The 20,749-nt window shown below is 38.2% G+C and overlaps 1 protein-coding gene across 17 annotated transcripts in view; it reads right to left on the bottom strand.

Annotated features, from left to right (window-relative positions):
• Positions 1-20,749, bottom strand: part of LINGO2 (leucine rich repeat and Ig domain containing 2) — a 1,289,481-nt gene that overhangs the window by 212,251 nt on the left and 1,056,481 nt on the right. For 3 of the 17 annotated variants that reach the window (XM_021064194.2, XM_084979866.1, XM_084979865.1), the window contains exon 1: positions 405-499. The exons of the other annotated variants lie outside the window; for them this stretch is intronic. The gene's annotated coding sequence lies outside the window, so the exon portion shown is untranslated. Of the gene's footprint in view, positions 1-404; positions 500-20,749 lie in introns of those variants that run through there. 17 annotated transcript variants of the gene reach the window in all.

Genomic DNA, 20,749 nt, shown 5'->3' with positions numbered 1-20,749 from the left:
TTTAATCATTAGAATATTGATCACTACATTTTCCAGCTCTGAAAACATAATGTGTTTTCAAAAGCCTAGCACAGAAAAGAGAATAGATGATCTTAAGAAAAAAAAAATCAAAAGCCATTTAACAAAACTGTTATTTACCAAACACAAGAACACCAAACACATCAATAACAGACCCTTTACCCAGCAGGCATCATGTCTACCTGGTATGACTCACAATGGCACCATCTCTCTAGAGATACTTATAATTTTCATGTATGCATGCATTTTTTTCATTCAACCCATGCCTTGCAATAACCACCTACAGATAAAACACCATCATTAGGTTCGGGGCATACAAAGGTGAAAATGACACGGCCTTCATCTACAAGGAGCTTCTAGTCAAGAACAAGATGTAAAATACTCACAGTCCATCTGTAGTGGAGCTGAAGAACTTGTACTCTGGAGCCAAACTCCTTGCGTTTTACTCTCGCCTTTGCAATTTGCCAGCACCCCAAGCCTCAATTTCCTCAGAAGGGAGGGGTAATAAATAAGAGTTCCCGTCCCATGTGTTTGTTGTCAAGGTTATAGGAGATGAGGTGCACATGAGCTTAGAGTGGTAACTGTTCACAATGATTAAGAAATATGATTAGTGTGAAAAACTACTGCTGCATGACACTAAAAAACCTGGTTTGAACTCACGAAAGTTTGGAAGCCATGGGACAGTCAAATAGAATGGTTTAGAGGAGGAATGACTCCTTTTTGTTTAGTGTTATAAGGATGTCAGGAAGACTTTATGGCATTTAAGACAGTAAAGGATAAATAAAATGATAATTTATAGAGATGAGGCGGGGGGGCAGGAAAGAGAGGATACAAAGTAAATGTAGAATTTTATTTTTTAATTTGGAGAATGGAAGATGTATTACTTCCCAGAACTGTAAAATTTGACCCTACACAAGTATGCAGTGAGGTTTTCTCTAATCAATTGTGTTATCTATCTGTCTGTCTGCCTGTCCATCCATCTGTCTGCCTGTCTAATTATCTATATTTTTTCCCCTGAAATTCTGGCATTTTTTTTCCTAGTATTTTTTTGGGAAAAAAAGGGCTTTTGGATTCTAGCAAGTCCTGCTAAATTAAGAACCACTGCTACTTATCTTCCAATTACTATTCCATGCTACTTAATCACCTACTCAGGTGTGACTCTTCTGGGGTCTCTGCTAAGGGCCACAGATGGTCAGTGAGAATTTTCATCTTCATCTAGTCAGAACTCACACATCTCTCAATTCTCTGTGTCTCTGGGACTTGTCAGTAATACAGCTTCTGCCCTGGCTTTTTTCTAGCCTGTGGAATCTCAACCTACCTGTACATGGTTTGTTGTTCAAAGAAATGTGTATGCAAATTCCTGAAGCTTTTTCTTAACATAGCTCTTCCCTCTCTAGTTCTTTGTGCTGCAAATTCTAGACCTCAAGTTCTTCAACCTCTCATCCACATCTACTCAAATTTTTAAGCCCATAAGAAACTCATGCTCTGCTAGGAATTGCTGTTTTTGCACCATGATCTGTAGAGTTCCTCTAGGCATAAATTCTGGGTAATCGCAGGACTTAGTTCTCATTTCCCCTCTCTAAGGAAGCAGTCTTTCTCTGATGGTGTCTAACTTTGAGAATAGATATGTATAGATTTGTCCAGTTTTCTATTTGACTTTGGAAAGTGGCTCTAGATCACTCCATTATGACCAAAACAGACATTGCTCACATTGCTTCCTATGGATTAAAAGGATCCCAGGTGATTCTAATAGAAGGCCACATTTGCAAACAATTCCTTCCCTAAATGCTAAATGCTGGGAAGCTTCTTCACAGGGATGAGGGGGTGATTTGCCTTCCTTCTTGCCCTGGGGGGAGACCTGGCATGCTGTAGGTTTGAGGAGGGTGTCTGAATGGCATCATTTGTGCCCTGACTCAAGCTGACCTTAAAGCCAGATTTGCTACTGGAAAATTTAAGATCAATTGGCCATTGAATTTGCTTTTGCTCAATAGTTTAGATGTTGTTTTGATTATAGAACAGAAGCAAGAAATATGCCTTTTCTCAAGCATCGTGAAGACTTGATACCTGTGGTATGACTATAAATATTTGTAGAAAAATAGCAATTGGGAGGCTTCTTTAAAAAAAGCAACCTAGAAACTAAAAAAAATAGCTTACATTGCCTTTCTCTCTTTAGAGTCAAATTCTCTAAACTTGAGTACCTACATCCCACCAATAGTACATGTATTCCTTTTTCTCCACATCTGTTTCATCTTTTTGATGACAGCCATTTTCACAGTTTATGAGGTGATATCTCATTGTGCTCTTGATTTGCATTTCTCTGATGATCAGTGATGTTGCACATCTTTTTTTAATAATACTTCTTTGTTGATTTGTATGCCAGAAATGTCTATTCAGGTCCTTTGCCCATCTTTAAGTTGGATTTTTTGGTTTTGTTGTTGTTGTTACTGAGTTGTGTGACTTACTTATATATTTTGGATATAACTCATATTTGATATGTCATTTGCCAATATGTTCTCCCATTTCATAGACTGCCTTTTCATTTCGTTGATTGTTCCTTTTACTGTGTAAAAGCTTTTATATTTGAGGTAGTCCCATTTGTTTATTTTTGCTTTTTTGCTTGTGTTTTTGGTGTCATATTCAAAAGAATCATTGCTCAGACCAATGTCAAGGAGCTTTTCCCCTGTGTTTCCCTGTAGGAGTTTTATGGTCTTATGTCTGTATGTAAGTATTTATTCCATTTTGAGTTAATTTTTGTGAGCAGTGTAAGATGGAGATCTGGTTTTACCAACACCGCTTATTGAAGACTATCCTTTTCCCTTTGATTATTCTTGTCTCCTTTGTCAAATACTAATTGAATGTATATGCATGTATACATTATGCTCCATTGGTTTATGTGTATGTTTTTATGCCAATACTATACTATTTTGATGACTATGGCTTTACAATATGGTTTGAAATCGGGCAGTATGATGCCTCCAATTGATAGGGCGATTACAGAAAACTATACAGAGGTTCCTCAAAAAGTTAAAAATAGAACCAGAAATTTCAACTTCTGGAGATATATGTATATAAAATTGAGGTCTTGTAGAGATATCTGCCCCTCCATGGTCATTACAGCCTTATTTATAATAGCAAAAACATGGAAGAAAATCTAAGTTTTCATAAATGAACAGATAGATGGATAAAGAATGTGGTTTGTGTATACATTGGAGTATTATTCAGCATTAAAAAAGGACATCTTGCCATTTGCAAAAACTTGGATGAACTTGGCATTATGCTAAGTGAGGTATGTCAGAGAAAAACAAACACTGTATTATCTTACTTACCTATGAATATAAGAAAGCAAAACTCATAGAAACAGAAAGTATATGGGTGATTGCCAAGGGCTGATGGTTGGGGGTAATGGGAATGGGTGTCAAAATGTAAAAACTTCTAGTTATAAGATGAATAATTTCTGGTGATGTGACTACAGTTAACAATAATGTATACTGGAAAGCTGCTAAAAGTATAGATTTCAAAAATATCACCACACACACACAAAAGGTAACTATGTGAGGGATGGATATATTGCTTAACCTTACTGCGGCAGTCATTTCACAACATATATGCATAACAAACAATCTTGCTTTATACCTTAAACTTACATAATATGTCCACAATATCTCAAAAAAAGCTATAGAGAAATATTTTAAATTTAAAAAAGAAAACAGAAGACTATGCACCTTATATGTTAACAGGCTCAAGTGGTTCATAATGGGGGTTACCATTGTTTCGTTTATTCATTTTTTTTTTCTTTTTTTGTCTTTTTCGGGCCTCACCTGCAACGTATGAAGTTCCTGGGCTAGGGGTCAAATCAGAGATGCAGCTGCTGGCCTACTCCACAGCCATGGCAACGCTAGATTGGAGCCATGTCTGTGACTTATACCACAGCTCACAGCAACACTGGATCCTTAACTCACTGAGCAAGGCCAGGGATTGAACCTGCATCCTCATGGATACTAGTTGGGTTCATTACCTCTGAGCCACAATAGGAACTCCAGTTTCATTTATTCTTAATTTTCATTGCTAATATGCTAATAGCCTGCTTTTCAAATGCACTTACCTGATTCCAAATGGCTGCAAATCAGTCCCTAATAGGGCCAAATCACATACCTGCAGAGCCATGAGTATGGAATATACATATAACACAACTTGCTCTAGAGGTATATAGAAGTGATTATATGAACAGTTGGGGCCAAGACCTAAAGATTCATGGGTCTGCAATGGTGCTAAAATAAAACAATCAAAACATATGTGTACTGAACTTGGAAAAATATGTCAACAAAGTTGTCACCTCCATCTCAACACAGTGGGAGGTGTCCTCACAAAGGACATTAGAATAATCATGTGTGGTTTTGACACCCAGAATCCCTTATCTACTTACAAATTTTACATCTGTATCCGTGATTTCAGTTCTTTCATGCTTTTAACAAGCAAAAAAAAAGCCAAAGCAAAAAATCTCTTGAAAAAAATGGCTGAGTTCCCACTGTGGTGTAGTGGGTTAAGAGTCCAACTGCAGTGGCTCAGGTTGCTTAGGAGGTGCAGGTTTGATTCCCAGCCCAGAGCAGTAGGTTAAAATTATCTGATGTTGCCTCAGCTGTGCTATGAAAACAGCTGTGGCCCAAGAACTTCCATAAGTTGCGAGTGTGGCCATTAAATTAAACAACGAACAAAAATACACTTCTTTAGTTGATTATGCACTAAACATTTTGTAAATGTTTTTTAAAGGTATAACAAGCTTGATCATTTTCTCAATTTTTTAATCATATATTTTAATAATTTGGCTTACTCTCTCACATACTTGAGGTAGCAGCACACAGATAAAAAGGAACATCTGATCAACCTCAAGCCATTATCTATATACTTTTTTTGGTGTGTGTGTACTAACATTGAAATAGTTTTTAAAATAATAAAGTTGGTGAGAGAAGTTTAAAAAAAGATTCATGTTCACTGTATTTTAAATATAGAAGTCCAAAAGCCAAAACAAGCCTTTTGGAAGTAAAGACTTCATGGAAGCAAAACCAGAATAAAATATATTTAATAATAACATGTCAGGAGTTCCTATAGCAGCTCAGCAAGTTACAAGCTGACTAGTATTCATGAAGATGAGGATACAGGTTTGATCGCTGGTCTTGCTTAGTGGGTTAAGGATCCAGTGCTGCTGTGAGCTGTGGTGTGGGTCAAAGATGTGGCTCAGATCTCACATTGCTGTGGCCGTGGCTTTGGCTGGCAGATGTAACTCTTTTTTTTTTTTTTTCCCTTTGTCTTTTTTGCCTTTTCTAGGGCCACTCCCACGGCATATAGGGATTCCCAGGCTAGGGGTCTAATCGGAGCTGTAGCTGCCGGCCTACACCAGAGCCACAGCAATGTGGGATCTGAGCCGCATCTGCAACCTACACCATAGCTCACGGCAACTCGGGATTCTTAACCCAATGAGCAAGGCCAGGGATCGAACCCGCAACCTCATGGTTCCTAGTCAGATTTATTAGCCACTGAGCCGCGACGGGAACTCCCATGGCAGCTGATATGACACCTAGCCTGGGAATTTCCATATGTAGCAGTTGCGGCCCTAAAAATAAATAAATAAATAAATAAATAGTAAAAAACAAAACAAAACAAAAACCATGTCAGTAAGTATAGGAATTCTAACTCATTTTTTTTTTTTGAAAACATTCACGAATTTGTCCAATAAAAGTCATTTAACAAATCCCTATTATGTATCTAGGCACTAACGCTAGGTTCTGGTAACACGGCTGTGAATAAAGTGGACAAAATTCCTATATTTATTTATTTATTTTTTTGGTCTCCCTGCTATTTCTTGGGCCGCTCCCGCGGCATATGGAGGTTCCCAGGTTAGGGGTCGAATCGGAGCTGCAGCCACCAGCCTACACCACAGCCACAGCAACGCTGGATCCGAGCTGCATCTGCAACCTACACCACAGCTCATGGCAACGCTGGATCGTTAACCCACTGAGCAAGGGCAGGGACTGAACCCTCAACCTCATAGATCCTAGTCGAATTCGTTAACTACTGCGCCACGACGGGAACTCCCAAAATTCCTATATTAATGGAGCTTGTAACTTATTAGGGGAACAGACAAGAGGTAAATAAATAAATAAATATACCTAAGACATAGTCAAGGCCATGGACTATATACAGAATGGAATGAAAAACATAATGGTAGCTGGAAGGGGAAGTAGCCTAAAAAATGAGTTATTTTATTTTGCTTATTTGTTTACTAGGTGAGAGAAGTAATAGCAGGAACTCTTCCCTCTAGATTGATTTTTTTTCCCCACATATCTCCAAGTCCAGTTCTCTTATATGTTCTGCTCAAATGCCATCTTTTCAATGAGGCCTTCACTAGTCACCTTTATTAACAAAGCCTCCTTCTCCATCCACCAGCACTCCCTATATTATCTGTATCTTCGATGCTTTCATTATCTCTTCTGTTTATTATCTGCCTCAGCCCCACAACAATGGAAGCTCCCTAAGGGCAAAAATTACTTTCTTTTGAGTTCACTGCTCAGTCTCAACACCTGAAACAGTTTCAGACATAAACGTTGTATTTAATATATTTTTTGATTGAAGATTTGGATGAATGAATAAATAAGAGAGCCAGCAGAGGGTTTGACACATATTTGAGGCACAGAAAAGAAGCTGGTTGGAAAGAACCTAATGAACACGGGGATGAACAGTGAATAATACACAGTGCCTACTATTAGTACTTAGGAAATAAACAGACAATCCTAGTCCAATGTGTTAAGAGTTATGAATGCTCTGATAACACATATAGGTTCCTCTTCTCATGTGCTATTCCGAAAGGTATATATCTACGTGAAGACTTGAATGGAAGGCTAACCAGGCAAAGAAAGGGGAAGAAGTCCTTTCTAGGCAGAGAGAATAGCATGTGCAAAATAACTGATGATAAGGAAGAGCCTGCTACTTTCCAGGAACTATAAATACTTTAGCACAGCTGAAGCTTATAGGGGCTTTGATGATACTCTGAGGACACTGGGCTAGGTGCAAGGGAGAGTCCCTGAATTAGACAGGGAGTCACAATATCATAACTGTGGCATTGGAGAGAATGATTGGAATGTGGATATTGGCATCAGTTATCTTGATATTAGGTGATGGTGGATTAAGCCTTCATAGTGGCATTAAGGATGGAACGAAGGAGACAGGTTTGAGAAACCTGGTGACAGTCAATGCACAGCCTTCCCCAGGACAGAAGCAAGAATCTGTAATTAAGGAAAGAAGGAAGAAAGAATCCTTTACTGCCTTTCAGTGGTCAACTATGTTGTTTGCAAAGTTGAGATTTTTTATATGTGCTCCTTTAAGTACCCACAAATATGCACTGCTTCTCAAATTATTACCATCCATTCATAGGGCTTCAAGGATAAAACTGAGGAGGGACCTTAGTTCTGTTGTATCCACCATCGGAAGCACCAGAATTTTAAAGCATCTTTTGCAGGACCAGCTAAGATATCAGGTGTTGAGCCAAGAAAAAAAATTGTCTAGAAGAGCAGAAGACATCTTTATGGAACTTTCTTCTTCACATCATCTGTAAAGCCCTCATTCCTTTCTTTTCCTAGACTTCAACCAAATACTCAACCGAGAGCACTATGTTTTTCCTTAAGACTGAAATAAACAGATATTGCTGTATTCTGTTCAATCTATACAGCTGATTACCTCATTTATATTACCTTTTCCTCTTCTCTTTATATCTTGCTCATACATCTCACACACATGCACATGCGTGTACACACACATACATACATAGGAATGTGCATATCCTACATACTTGCTGCACACTTAGACGTTCTACAGTTTTACACTGAAAGCTTTACCGTATTATCTATCCTTCCTGATTCTGCACTCCATCATGTAACGGAGATTCTACTCTCAAAAAATTTTGGTGGAATGAATGCATGTATGTTAGACACGAAATGACGAGCTATGTCTCCTGTTTATAAGACTACATACTGAAATACCTGGAGTTGGAAATAAATAAAACAGAATAACTACCAAGAAGAAGAAAGGGTATGTCACATTGTATATGTATCTTAGTTTTCTCTGTCATAACAAAATACCATAGACTGGGGGACTTAAACAAGAGAAATATATATTCTTATAGTTCTGGAGGCTAGAAAGTCCAAGATCATGGTGCTGGCTGATTTGGTTCCTGATAGGACTCTCTTCCTAGCTTGAAGTCAGTTGCCTTCCCACTGTGCCCTCACATGGGAGAGAAAGAGAGAACTTTGGTGTTGCTTCCTTTTATGATATGTATGTAGGTATGTATTTTTGTCTTTTTAGGGCTACACCTGCAGCATATGGAAGTTCCCAAGCTAGGGGTTGAATCAGAGCTGTAGTTGCAGGCCTACACTACAGTGGATCCTAAACCCACTGAGCAATGCCAGAGATGGAACCCACTCTTCATAGGTACTAGTTGGGTTTGTTACTGCTAAGCCATGGTGGGAACTCCTCTTTTTTTTTTTTTTTTTTTTATGAGGGCACCAGCCTTATCAGGCTCTATCCTTATGACCTCTTTTAATCTTTATTACCTTCTCATAAGGCCTATCTTTAAATATAGTCACACTGGGGGTTAGAGCTTCAACATATGACTGTTAGAGGGATACAATTCAGTCCATAGCAATATGCACGCTTACTGAATCTTGGACAATCCTCACATATCCAGTGCTTTCAATGTTAAAGTGTTTCCAAGCTTGTTCATATCCATTAACACCTTCCAAAATATCATGGATTAGAAATGGGGGGCAGTGGTCTGGAGACTAGTGGTTTGTTGCACTGAGAGGGTCTACGCAGTGACCTAGAAAGAGGCTTACTGTTAAAGCCAAATGACCTATATTTGAATTCTAGCTTTGACACTCCCACTTTGGGGCAAGTTATTTACATGTTATGAGACTCGGTTGTCTCATTTATAAGTTGGAGAAAATATATCCCTTTCTGTTGTTGTGATATCTAAGTAAGTAGCACATAGGGAAGGAGTTGAGCCATAATAGTTGGTTAACAAGTAAATGGTATTTCGAATTCATTCAGGCTCAGTGACAACCATCAAGGTTTCACATCTTATTGGGAGGGCTCATCATAATTGGCATTTACTCAGTGTCAGATTGTCATCAGTGACCTTGTACATACAGGTAATGGTACAAGTAGTGTTATCTAAATTAATATTCACAAAACTTCCTGTGAGTAGTTATTATTATTACCCTCAGGAAAAGACAACTTCTGTTGCCATATAAGAGGAACCTAGTGGCTATTCATTCAGCTGGCTCAGAGGCAGATAAAAACTAGAAAAGGTAAGGCCAGGCGTCCCTGCACTTTGAGAAGCTACTTTTAATTTCTATGAGGTCTTAGGATCACAGAAGAGGGTAGCTTTCCTCTAGTGACTGCTCCTCCTTCTGAAAGGGGTCATGTATTAATTTCTATTGCTGCTCTAACAAATTACCACACATTCAGTGGATTGAAACAACATAAATTTATTCTTCTACCGGTCTGGTGATCAAATGTCTAACATGGGCCTCAGGGTTGCATTCCTTCTGGAAGCTTTAAGGGGAGATTCCAGTTCCTTGATTTTTCTGGCTTCAAGAGGCTTCAGGATTTGCTGGTTTATGGCCCTGCATCACACTACACTCTGCTTTCACCATCCCAAAATCTCCTTCTCTAACTCTGGCTCTCTTGCCTCCCTCTTTCCTTTATAAGCACCCTTGTGATTATATTGCTCTAAACCAGGCAATCCCAGGGAGTCTTTAAATCTCGATTTTTGTTTTAGTGAAATCTGCAAAGTTCCTTTTCCTAGATAATGTAACATATTCATAAATTCTGGGAATTAGGACACAGATTTCTTTGAGAGCCCACTATTGTGTCTATCACAGATGACTACAGGCACCCTTGCCCCCATCTCACAACAGTTTATAGGCCAATGGGGACACTCAGTCTGAGCTGGGCCAATCAGCTTTGTCTTCTAACAATTCGGTAGTTGGTTATTAAGACACTAGAGTTAGCTGTGGGACCAGACGTTGAAAGTTCTTATAGAAGCAAGGCCATAATCACCACAGTAAACCCAAACCAAGTATAATCTGAAATTGGAGAAAGGAGTAGTGGCAGAAACTATGAGAAAGCAGAAAATTCAGTCTTCAGATCAGAGAATGAAAACTCTTGCAGAGAGAGGCAGAATTTTAGGATTCCTTTCATTAATGACCTCTTTATTCCTTATTAAGCCCAGGTTTAAAATTTCTGCGTCTTGCAACTAGAATAGTTTTCATTAAAGCCATGCTTGAGCAAGGTGGAAGTTGTACCTGAAAGGTCTTCCATCAATGCTAAAATTCCATCAAATTGTGAAGAGTATTTGCTTCAGGCAGCCCAGAGGCTGAGGAGCTTGGAGGCTCCCAGGAACACTAAAAAGATAAAGCATCTTTAGGGTATGGATAGAAGGCCCCAAATCCAGGACCATAGGATTTTAAATACTATTCAAATATGTATTGGGGCTTTCACTACTCAGTAATTTGCTTTTTAATTTCTCCCTCCCAATTTCAACATTGTACTGTAGCCAAAGAAATGAACCTCTGGATCTTATGATGCCCTCATGGCTGAAATACAATAAAAACAGCATCTATTAGCACTGCAGCCTCTGCTGTTGGTATAGTGAAGGCAAAAGAGGATTCACCAACACTTTGCTAGACACTTGCCATGCATTATCTCACTGAGTCCATATAAGAATCCTACAAAGTGGGAGCATCATTATCTTCATTTTAAACATTTCAACAGAGGGTAAATCAACTTACATATTGGATATTTTGTGATTAAAAACACATTAATCCTTGAATGGTAAATCTATAGGAAAACTCTTAATCAAACCCATAAGAAAAGGGAGCTTTGAAGGGAAACTTTCAGGGAAGAAGGGAGAGAGGAGTTCTAAGAGTTATCAGTGCTGAGAATGTCTTGTCTGGCTTTAATTCCCAGCTGTCTTTAGGCATGATTTCCTTAAAGAAAAGAAATTTAAAAAAAGAAAAAATTCTGAAGCTCTTTTTTTTTTTCTAGTTCCAACACTTTTTTTTTTCTTTTTTTGTCTTTGACAGGAATCTCAATTTCTCTCTCTTTTTTTCTTCTACAAATCAATGCCAAGGAAAAAGATATGGGTTGAAATATTGCCTTTTGTCTATGCCCTGTTGCTTATATGCATGCACAACTCTTAACCCTCCAGCATTCAGGGACTGGAGAAACAGGGGGAGGCCAACTTCCCCGAGTCCAGCATCTATAATTACAAACTTGTTGAAACTATTCTCTGACCCTGGCAGTTAGATTCAGCACCCCTGGGGTGCTCAACAGCTTTAAAATCCTGCAGACTGAAGGCTCCAATTCAGCAGAGCCAGTTTCCCTTTCAGGATACTCTATTTGATTATAGTTTTAAAGACAGCTTAAGATTTCAAGTGTCTTCTTTTTTTTTTCTATAAAAAATGAGATGCTTTAGGATTACTGGAGCTTATCGGTGAATTAGAAGTGGAAAACAACAATTAAGCATCTAATAATATTCTGCCTAAATCCCTACTTCATTTTCCCCAAATTTACCTTCAGTTGCAAAAAGACCTGACAGATCGCTCTCCTTAAAATGCATTTATATCTGCCCTTTTCACACTTATATAGCAGGACCTGATACTGCAAGGCAGATAGGTAGACCCTAGAGGAGTGGAAAATTGAAAGACGAGATATAAGATGAGAAAAAAAAAAAGAAGAAAAAACTCTTCTTTTTATGGAGGCTTAAAGGGATAGAACCAGCTTTCTGGGTTATACAGGGAAACTAGGAGACCATAGATGGGCAATTCATCTATAGCTTGATAAGCAGAAGGGGCACTGCCAAGGTCTTAAGAGGCTGTTGGAATGGGAACAGGACCACCATCCATTTGAACTCGTGGTAATATTCTCTTTTAAAGAAACTATGAAGATCAGTCCAGATCTAGAAGTGCTATATAACACAGTTGCTCTGCCACACAAGCCCTTTAACCACACAGAATGATTATCAGAATGTTTCAGTTTTACTGTGTGAATAACTAGTGAGGAGATATTTTTCATTAGTTTATTTAGCCTAGTATGTAAAATTTAAGAGTCCTCTATATGCTGGGCCTGATATGTTTTATCAGGTTTAGCCACTGGGTAATTTTTTGTATTTTGGAGAGTTTGCATTATTCACTGAAAGTCAGAAAACATTGCCTTCCTTATCCACTTACTTTTTCAATGGCTAAAATATGGACACAGTATTAGAAGCAGCTGGTTACTGCAAATTCTGCTTCAGGATTTTTATTAATTCCTGTTTTTAAATTGGTAAACTCAATGTTTATTTTTTAAATTTATTTTTAAATTTTATTTTAAATTTATTTTTATTGGAGTTGATTGGATTTTATTAATTCATTATATTTTATATAGCTAAGGGAAATTATATTCAGGTTGAAGAACTCTATACTATATAAAGTTGAGATCTTTTCACTTAGAAGACAATAAAATAAATACTTGCTAAGGTATCAAGGTGGATACACTGAGCTAGGGCTTACCAAGACTTGTTTTTTGCAGATGAAAAGAACAATGAAAAAATGCACATGCCATGTTTCTATAAAGCTATTCCAAAGGCTGCTTGCTGGGTAGAGGATTTGGCTTAATGAGGGTGGCAGCTGCTTGGTGTGAGCTGCAACATTTCTAAAATGAGACCCCACTCAGAATTATAAGCCTTCATTCCTGGCTTAATTGTAAAGGTGAAAGATGGAGAAGTAAACTATGAAATCAACATGTAACGGATCAGAAAAGCACTATGTGAAATTATTTGCTTGCAGTTTACAAAGTGTCACTTCCACATGATACTTTGTATATGCTGTTTCTTCTTCCTCCCAAATCTCATTCTCTTTCTCACACACACATAAGTATATGCACTTCTTCCAAGTAGTTACTACTCAACTTTCATATTTCAGTTTAGACATTACCTCATACAGGAAAATGACTCTGATTCAAGTCTATTACTCCATGCTTTTCCTAGCTCCTATCATTGCATCCTATACTCCCATCACAACACACATCACACGGTTTGGCGATCTCCTATTTGTATCTCATTCATATATCCTATTTGATGACAAACAATGTGAGAGTACCAACAATATCTATTACACACCTAGTCCAGTCCCCACTCCATGAAGGGTATTCAATAAATGTTTATGAAATAAATGGTTCAAAGAAAGAGCTTTAAAAGAATGGCTTGCAGTCTATAATGAAGTTTATTTAATTGGTGGACATATTTAATGATGAAACATGCCTGTCAGTCAGGGGTAGGTTGCCCAGTGACAGAAAGAGAAAGATGACTGTCACAGAGGAACAGAGTAGTAGTGACCTTCAAGCTGCATCTTCTGTCCTCACTATGACTTCAGTCTAGCTAGTTATGCCAGTAGGTGCTTGTTTTTGTTTGTTTTGTTTGTTTGTTTTTGCTTTTTAGGGCTGCATGTGTGGTATATGGAAATTTCCAGCTAGGGTTGAATTGGAGCTGCAGCTGCCAGCCTATGCCACAGCCATGGCAAAGCAGGATCTGAGCCACATCTGTAAGCTATACCACAGCTCACACCAATGCCAGATCCTTAACCCACTGAGCAAGGCCAGGGATCAAACCTGCATCCTCATGGATACTAGTAAGGTTCATTACCACTGAGCCACAATGGGAACTCCTGCCTGTTCATTATTGAAATGAGTGTGTCAGGCCATCTAAGCCTGAGGTCATTGGACATTTGAATCATATAACATTTTCTTTTCGATCTGGTTGCAAGTGCTCCAAAACAAACTTCTGAATACAAATCAAGGATAGGGGGTAATGATGAGAGATTTTTCCACTAGAGATACAGAGACACACACACATACACAGCATATGCCTCACCCCTACCCTCTATACATGTATGAATCAGATTCCTGGTCCTGTAAAACTGTGAGCAGGATCCTAGACTAGGATGAATTTATCAAAGTAATGCTTATAATGGTCTATCCATCTGTGTGGCCAATTGGGAATTCTGACAAAGCAGTCTTCTGTTTTGTCATTTGATCTTCTATATATATTAACAGCTAAACAAAGCAGAAACCCTCAAAAGAGTAGCTTTTGAAATAGAAAACACAAATGGAAATCTATGAATTGTCCTACATTTCCCTATGATGGTTAGCAATCTAGAAGACTTTATTGAGAGAGATTATGCCCAATTCTTAACTATGTCACATGAGGAATATATATGATGTATTAAATATTTTCCATATTTAGATTTTTTAAAAAAGTATTATGCAATCTGAATTATGCCAAATTATAGTATTTCTTATCCAGAGTGTAAATTATTATTATTTTTTTGTCTTTTGTATTTTTAGGGCTACACCCATGGCATATGGAGGTTTCCAGGCTAGGGGTCTAATAGGAGCTACAGCTGCTGGCCTATGCCAGAGCCACAGCAATGGCAGATCTGAGCAGTGTCTGCGACCTACACCACAGCTCATGGCAATGCTGGATTGTTAACCCACTGAGTGAGGCCAGGGATCAAACCTGCAACCTCATGGTTCCTAGTTGGATTCATTTCCACTGTGCCATGATGGGAGCTCCAGAAAGTGTAAAGTATTAATGCTTGAGATCCTTATACAACAATAAAAGAAAAATGAATTTTAAAATTAAATGCAGGAGTTCCCATCGTGGTGCAGTGGTTAACGAATCCGACTAGGAACCATGAGGTTGCGGGTTCGATCCCTGCCCTTGCTCAGTGGGTTAACGATCCGGCGTTGCCGTGAGCTGTGGTGTAGGTTGCAGACACGGCTTGGATCCTGCGTTGCTGTGGCTCTGGCGTAGGCCAGTGGCTACAGCTCCAATTCGACCCCTAGCCTGGGAACCTCCATATGCCGCGGGAGCGGCCCAAGAAATAGAAAAAAAAAAGACCAAAAAATAAAATTAAATGCAAATAAGACTGAAAATATAATGAAATTAGAACAAAAGTAAGTATAATTAATGATATTGCTTTTTTGAAAGCAAAACTACCATGTGTAACTAGAACACAAACGTCTTGGCTAGAGAAGGTTCTTTTGCTTTTTGACATGCATATACTGTTATGTCTTATGTAATGCAAGCTCTGGGTGAAAGAGAGACAGTGAAAGTGGGGGAGGGGTTGGGAAACTGAAGGAGGAAGGGAGGGTAGGGAGGGAGACACTTTGTCTAATTTGTTAATTGGGAGTTCTCTTCGTGGCTCAGTGGTTAACGAATCTAACTAGGAACAATGAGGTTTCGGGTTAGATCCCTGGCCTCACTCAGTGGGTTAAGGATCCGGCATTGCCATGAACTATGGTATAGGTTGAAGACATGGCTTGGATCTGGTGTTGAGGCAGTGGCGTAGGCCATCAGCTATAGCAACGATTAGACCCATAGCCTGGGAACCTCCATACGCCATGGGTGCAGCCCTAAAAAGACAAAAAAGACAAAAGAAAAATAATATTTTGTTAATTGCTCTATCCTTGATGTAAGATGATTATACATGATAAATGCTTGGTAGAAACTTGTACAATTAAGAAAGAAATAAGTTTTCTGACTGCTCTTCACTATTTAAATTTCTGTGCAACCATTGTTTAGGCAATGACATTATTTCATTTACTCAGTGATAATGCTTCATTGTTCTATTCAGTAACTTTCTGTCCTTTACTCATTAGTCCAGGGCAATAAAATTAGTATTATTTGGCATTGTTATAAATTCAAACATGGTCCTCAAAAGCAAGCACTGAGACTTTGTTATCATGTGGTCATCAAAATGATCCAGTGTATACCTATTTTCTTATTTTCAGGCCATAAAGACAAAAACATAATTCTGGATTTGATCACGGAACAGAAAAGTGACATTAATGGAAAAACTGGTGAAAAACAGGCTGGAGTTTAGTTAATTATAATGTTATTATATATATATATATAATTGTTATAAGAATTTTGTTTTTATTCATGTAGTATAAATGATATACCAAATATCTGCAATTCTGTTCTAGACTGTAGTGACCATGAGAAATTATCCTTGTTCAGAAACAGTCTCAGTGGGACCCTGATCCAGGAATGCACTTCCACATATGGAAAGTCATTAGGGCAAACCCTGAATTAGTGATACGTAGTCAGCAAAACAAGGAAATGTTCATGTCTAGTTCAGTCTTATTAAGTTTATTCTAGAACCTCCCCATGGATATTTGGTCTATAGATGGCCTATATTAGCTCCTATAACTCCAGACTATATTGGATGAACCTCTTAGTCTGGTCTCAGCCGAGGTTCTCGTCCTGATGGTGAAGGTTAAAAAACCAACGTGCCTGTGTATATACTGATATGACCTCTCTTAGTCCAAGAGAAACATCTCAAGGGCAGGGACGACACAGACTTTCTCTCACTTCTCTTCCAAAGACCAATCAACCAGCCAACCAACCAAAAGGATATACGTCATGTCCCTGCTGAAAATAGTTCTACCCAGAGCATCTCATAGTAGTCAAGATAAAACTCTAACTCTTAATTATTGCATTCAAAAGTTTTTACCTACATCCTTCTTTCTGCTACAGTCTAGAACAGAGTTCAGGTGTCTTTTGAAGCCAGCTTCTCATATGTCTTTGACGGTCCAGTCACAAGAGACTACTTTTTTATGCTTTTGTATTGATGCTCACATAGTCAATTCTACCAGGGACATTCTTACCTAGAATATTTTCTTCCTTAAAAACTCCCTTCAGAGCTTTAAGAGAAAGAGCCATATATCACTCTCACCTGAAACTTCTCTAACAAATGGCCTCCTTGCCCTGAATTAACTGTGATCTTATTTCTACAACACCAGAGTGCTTTGTCTGTACATTTTAATAGCAACTTTCACACTGAATCTTAGTCTTGTAGATAAGATACATATCTTCTCTATTAAATAGTTATATCCTTGAGGGTAAAATAACATACAATTTAGTCTTTGGATTCCTAACACAAGTGGATTATGCTCAATGAAGTTTTAATTGTCTGAAATTAATAAAATTCGGACATTTATACAATATTTTGGTGTTTACAAAATGCTTTCCCATGCATTCTTTCACTTAATCCTTATAAAAACCTAATGAGGCAGGTTTTTTTTTTAATTTCTATATTGTAGAGGAAGGAATTAAAGCTCAAGAATATTTAGGATCTGCTCAACACACCAAACATTCACTATAAATACTTCCTGACTGATGGCTCGATGTAGACAATTGCTCATGGTTTTCTGTGCTTTTGCAGAAAACAAAAACACAAGCAGTCTTCATTCCTGAATTTGGTGTCAGTGGCCTGTGATTCATATATGCTATTCAATCATTCAAAACTCAAGAATCACATTTTTACTCTTTCACTACAACTCCCTACATAAATACGACTTAATATATGGTTCTGACCTCATCTTGGTTAGCTTTCTTGTAAAATTAGCACCCATTTGTCAAGTTTCCTGACTTCTGATTTGATCGTGGATATCATTAACTAAGTCTTGGCATCCCTTAAAATTTAAGGGCTGTATAAATGCAAATGCTATTCTAGAAAGATGGTGATGCAGCTATAGAGTGTACATTTCTTATCTCAGCATGGAGGATTCCTTCTGTTGTTATCTGATAGGATTTTCCTACTCTGCTATTTATTTAAATGAAATTATAGACAATATTTCCAAAGAATGGAGGTCTTTGAGCACACATATGAATAGAAACAGGCCAGAAAACCTTGACCTTATTGTAGCAGGGCATGCAAAAAGGCTGTGAATTGGAACTGGCCAAGGTACTAAAAGACTTTTCACTCTGCATACTGGGAATTCCCATTGCTCCTAAGGGAATTAGAATTTATGACTTCTGTTTTCCCAAAGTCAGTTGCTTCAGAAACTTTTTGGTTCACAGATACATGTCCAAGTCTCCAATCTACTACTAATCTTTAGGCACTTCTCTGAGCACTAGCATCTTCCTCCCTTAAGTAGAACTAAAAGAAGTATCTACCTCATAGGTTCTTTCATAGATTACAAATGATGACTAATGTAAAGCTTAGCATAGTGCCTGAAACATCTTAAATGCCCATTAAATGTTGTTATGATGTGCTGTGGTGGGAATAAAATAATGGAGCAAAAAAAAGAGAATGGATTCAGAACTCCAAGGAAACAGGCACCCTGTTGGACATTACAGCTCATTATCACAAAAACTCTATCATACACTTTATAGATAAGGAAACTCCAGCCCAAAGAGTGGGCAATATAGAGGTCTTACTTCTGCACTATTATCTGTCATAGGTGGCACTGCCAATCATTCATTATTCTGTAGCCAACCATTTCCTCTTTGCTTTTTTATTCTTTACAAGGGGCATCTGCTTTAGACCTCCCACTCTCTACCAGGTGTTTTGAAGTCCTACAAGAAACTATGCAAATGCAGGTGGTTCTTCCTTTTACTGCCCTCCGGACAGATCCTGAAGTCCTAGGAGCTAGGAAGCCCACTTGTAAATCATCAGTCAACTATTAGCATTCTATCACTTTATCGCTACCTTGCTTCCTGAGCTTTAACAGGCAGAAACTGATTGGCACAGTGTTATCTATCAGCCTGACACTTCAAGGTATAAACCATGGGGTGAAAGCAAGCAGCAGACACTAGCAACTCCCGCAGTGTTGTGATAAAACTTAAATTACAACTCAGAGAAGACAGTGTATGCATTACATGAAAATGTCTGGGCTCTTACATGCAGTGAGAGGAAACTTGAAACCACAGCTTACAGTCTCATTGAACTTGCAGGGTAAAATGCATCGTATGAATGAAACATGCATTCAAAATACACAACAAAATGGCAGTAGATGCCTCTGTGAAAATTTCCTAAAAATTAAATATGGATAAAGGATCTTGGTTAATGTAGATACCGGAGGTGTTTTGGTTTTAAAGTGCTACAAGCATTAATATTCATTACAGAAATAAGATTTGATAACCCGAAAAAGAACATGAACAAAGCTTTGGTGATAAGAGGAAATTATCTTCTCAATGTTCAAAGAATATTTTGCTCTCCATTTTCACAAGTTAGAGTTGACACTAAAAGTTATGTTCCCTTCAGACTCTGGATTTTCTTCTGTAAAAGCACTCTTTTCATAGCTGGATTCTTGTGTTTTTATTTTGGCGATTACAATATAATTGATTCTAGTGAAATGCGTATCACAGACATTATTGATAGCTGGAGGGTTTAAGTCCAAGAAACTTTCCAATAGGAAAGAGGAGTCAAGTGAATGGTCTAGTGCAGCAAAATAACTTCTATTAGCTTCTTTTAAAGTCGGAAATGATACATACTCCATTTTCAGTTTTTCTGAATCCATGCTCCATTGGGCTATAGTTTTCACCTTTAACATCAACTAAATAGATTTGAAAGGAGATAAATGAGATTCAAAGGATAATATAGTTTCTGAGGATATAATAAAGCCCACTAAAATGAATTGACTAGCAGCTTGCAGCAAGTGTTAAAAAAATTTTCTTTTTAATACATGGAATTGGTGCCTGCTAGAACCACTTATTTAAGGGTCCTCCCATATTTTATTGGAAACTGATATTTGAAAGGATTTATCACATGGCCAGTAGAAGCTCTTAGAGCTGGACCCTGTGTTTGTGGAAGCATTCTGTTTTAACTGATTTTCTTTTATATTATAGAACTAACAAATGCATATTACTTTTCCTTAGGTGATCACTTACAGAAACCTACAGAATTCTAGATTTACAATGTCTTACTCGTTTTGTTTTCTCTTTATTTTTTTCCTTACTAGGAAAAATGTGGTTTCTAAGAGTGCCTATCAGACAGGCATTCCTGGCTAGGATTCTTTGGTATATTAAATTTGAAAAAAAAAAATCAAATAACCCTTAAAATAAACCTTTGAAGCGAATCAGCTATTTTCTTCTTCGAACGTATTATTATAGGCACAACTTAGGTAACGGCAGCCTCAACAGTCTATAATGACATTAGCCCTCATCTCTGTATTTTCTGTCCCTGTCACTGATCTGCCACTCATGATGTGACCTTGGGAAAGGAGCATTCACCTGGTGCTTCATTGTGGATTAGGGAAGTGAAAATGGATAATTTTTCTATAAACCACAGACAGCACTTCAAAGCAGGAAAAGCACTGAGAAAGCAGGGCCAAGTTTGTTTTATCAGCAGCCATTGGGCTGCCCCCCTTCCCCAGGCAGACTCCTGCCTGTGGACTTTCTTTCAGCGGCTTTGTGGCCAGGTGTGTCTTCAGATAAGGAAGGTCCCCAGTGAACTCTGTGGCACTTGGCTGGAGCATCTGTCCTATAAATTGGTGTGAAGTTTTCTGTTTTGTGAATTTTAAAAGAAATGTCTTAGGATTTGTTATATACGTGTGTATAAAGTAACCTGTGTGTGAAATGTCTTTCCAAATCCTCCCCTCTGTTTAGCATGAGTAAACTGATCACTAGGGTGATTCTTAGGCCCAGAGCACAAACAGGCTTGTTCCTGGGCTTCCTTTTTGCATGTTGTTCTCTTTACCTCCCTTAACACTCTATCCTTGTGTTCTCCCTCCCATTTCATCTTCTCTTGATCCCGACTCGGGCAAAATCTTTGCTAACAGCTTAAAGGTCAGCTTTTCCAGACCAAACAACATGGTTCCACAGGTAGATTTCAGGCAATAGCAGGTGAATAAA

Source organism: Sus scrofa, chromosome 10 (genome assembly GCF_054392235.1).
Source record: "Sus scrofa isolate SSC_HxYL_T2T_F1_AM1 chromosome 10, Sscrofa_HxYL_maternal_Yorkshire_Landrace_v2.0, whole genome shotgun sequence".
Taxonomy (NCBI): Eukaryota; Metazoa; Chordata; class Mammalia; order Artiodactyla; family Suidae; genus Sus; species Sus scrofa.
Note: the sequence above shows the minus strand (reverse complement) of the source record. Positions and strands in the feature narration are given on the sequence as shown.